This window comes from Octopus bimaculoides, chromosome 1 (genome assembly GCF_001194135.2).
Source record: "Octopus bimaculoides isolate UCB-OBI-ISO-001 chromosome 1, ASM119413v2, whole genome shotgun sequence".
In the NCBI taxonomy this organism is placed as follows: Eukaryota; Metazoa; Mollusca; class Cephalopoda; order Octopoda; family Octopodidae; genus Octopus; species Octopus bimaculoides.
The window spans coordinates 170,343,387-170,346,628 of record NC_068981.1 but is presented as its reverse complement, the minus strand read 5'-3'; positions in this window follow the sequence as shown (position 1 = coordinate 170,346,628).

Sequence of the window (3,242 nt, the reverse complement as noted above, 5' to 3'; positions counted from 1 at the left end):
GGAGGAGGAGGAGGAGAAGGAGGAGGAGGGCGGTGAAGAAGACGAAAAGGAAAAGAGAGAGGTGGAAGAAGCACGTGATAAAAATAAAACTGAATAATAATAATAATAATAATAATAATAATAATAATAATAATAATATTAATAATAATAATAATAATAATAATAATAATAATAATAATAATAATAATAATAATAATAATAATAATATTAATAATAATAATAATAATAAGAAGAAGAAGAAGAAGAAGAAGAAGAAGTTTCAATTTTGAAGTTGCAAAATATAGTTCTAACGGAATACAAATGATCAAATAGAACTCCTTGAGTGAGTTATATAAAAATGTATGCAGCATATGTAATATATTGTAACGGTTTTTTAAATCCATTATATTGACTATGCGTCTACATGCATATATTTAACCGAAAATACTCCACTTCTATCAGCCTCATATTTTCAAAACTTAGTCAATAGAAGGCGACAATTTCGCTTTAACAATAAACTGTGTCAGACGTGTTAAATAAACTGTGACAAACATGTTAACTAAACCACTTTCTCTGAATATATTAAATAGTAAATGAAAGCAATGTTCAAGTGATATTGTTTACTTGCAATCTACGACAGTCTCTGAATTTTCTCTAGTTTGTGTCTGTAAATACTAAAAGGAACAACTGTTACTTGCAGTCTCAAGGCGGGCCTGTGATGAAGAAGGATGCTCCTCGGATGCTGCCGTTTGATTGTCATCGTGACGATTTTGATTGTTTTTGTGTTTGCCTATTCCCGGTAGTACAGCGCATATGAAGATTTAAAAACAGTCATGAACATGGGGGGGGGGGCTTGCTGCTGTTGATACGCTGATATCTCCTACTGCGTAGCTCATGACTGTGATCTGCTTTTCGCTCCCTTTGTGAGGTACAGCTTCATAATAATCTTGTATTTCAGATTCATTAGGAACTGTACAACCCCATAGATCACAACAAACTACATGTGGCATATCACTTCCATGTGCACCAATTTCGTTTCTGAAAATTGCTGACATGGTAAGCTATAAGTTGTTAACTATGTACCTGGATATGACATTACCATTTCTTTTAGTCACTCAATATTGCATCTATCTTGGGTGAAGTATGCATTATTCTCTACATCTGTCTCTCTCCTCACCTCACACTTGGTCTTACTCGCCAGGCACAATTCCAAATATTCTATCTTGATCGGTGGAACATAAAATGTACAGGCCAGAACTTCCTCCAACTTCTCTTCCAAGAGCATATAAAATTTATCTCCGTTTTATTTCCTAAGCAAAACTTACATGGCTGCATTTTTAGATCTGTTTCCCTGAGACGACTGGTGGAGACACTAAGAATTGCTTGACGAACGGAAAATAGTGAAATCACGCCATTTCCAAAACTACTGCCACCAAATGATAGTGAAAACATAGAATCTGAAGGTTCTCCTCCACCAGCATATACATACCTCGGTAAATTCTTTGATATTTTCTCCTTGTCCATCGTTCAATTTTTCCATTTTATTTTGAAAACCAGCAAATGGTTCACTATTGTTGACAGATTTTCAGTTTATATTTTCACTTGTCATATTTATAGCTGTCTGTTTAAAATTAAGTCTGTTTATTTCCGTGCTACATCATATGACGTCTTTTCTAATTTCGGTTTTGTGCTGTAAAAAAAATTTTCAGACACGGTATACCGCACCTTCTACACCAACATTGTTTAGTTGCAACAGGTGAAAATACGGCCATGCCACAGAAAGTGAAAGGGCATACATTGTAGAGAGTATGTAAGCATTAGCTACCTCTGTCGACTTGTCAGTGAATGTTTTCTCCCAACCAAATTCAAAGACTAACTGCCTACACTCTGGAAACCTTGTCCGAATTGTTATCTCGTTAGAAACTATATCAAATTAGACACCAAGTAATTCGGCCGGCCTTGTATACATGGATTACAGAAATCTCTAAGCAAATGTTCCCTTTTATATACCTAATGGTGTAAGCATTTAAATGTTTGGAATTTCTTTTTTGGCCACAGAAAGACAAAACAAACTGTTCCAATATTCTTTAACAAATAATCCTTAACAAAGTACAGGGCTCATTGAAGCGAAATTGTTCGCAGTAAACAAAAACAACAGCACAACTATAACAACAGTTGCAACAACAAAACAACAATAATAACGATAATAAAAAAAAATTATAATTGTTTCAAAGTTTGTCAGAAGGCCAGCAATTTTGTGAGAAGGACCACCGGCTCTAATTTGGTACTTATTTTATCAACACTAAAATAATGAGAGCCAAGGTCGACTTTGATGGAATTTGAACGCAGAACGTAATAAGATACGATATGCGCTTAGCATTTTGCTCGGCTCTGTAACGATTTTGCTTGCTCGACGCCTTAATAATAAGAAGAAGAACAACAACAGCATTAACAATAATCATAATGATTTATTCTATTGCGGTAGCAATATCGAACAGATACCTGATTATTTCAGAAATCTCTAAACAAATGTTCCCTTTCACATACCTAATAGTGTAAGCATTTAAATATTTAGATGTCCTTTATTGGTCACAGAAAGATAAAACGAATTGTTCCTCTATATAAAGTAAATCAATGGAAATAAAAAAATAAAGAAATCCCTTATTCACTCCATCATTAACCAGAGACGTGTATCGATTCATAAAAAGATACATTTAAACAATTACTTGTCTCTTGTATCCGTTACTGTTCCACTTCAAAGGAAATCAGTGGCACATGTCACTCCCTTGACATAGCTGGAAACCAGACTTAACTTTGCATAGCATTACTATCATAGGTTTTGTCATAGTTGCTTTACAAATCGTTAAGAGGCATATTTTCCTTTTCTTAGCCAGCTTGATTAATTAATTTTCTTTAAATAAACACTTTGAAACTTCGTATACTGGTAGAATGTGTCATAAAGAACATGTTTTATTCTTAGCGTTGTTGAGAAAAGTTTCTATTTTCGAAGTTATTTCGTATTAAAATTGTCGTGTTTCGGTAATTTCAGCCAATCAATGACGTGTATACAGCTGAATAAAAGTTTTATCTTGTGAAAATCGGGTGACATGATTTTTCTGTGTGTACTCGCAATCTCACAGCTATCATGCCTCCTCGTCTGCAGCTGCAAGAAGCGGTCTGACCGGGAAACCAGTTGTCCACATACATTCTGTAGCTTTTGTAAAACAAATTTTCATTCAGCGGCAGCACGATATCAGCTGGGG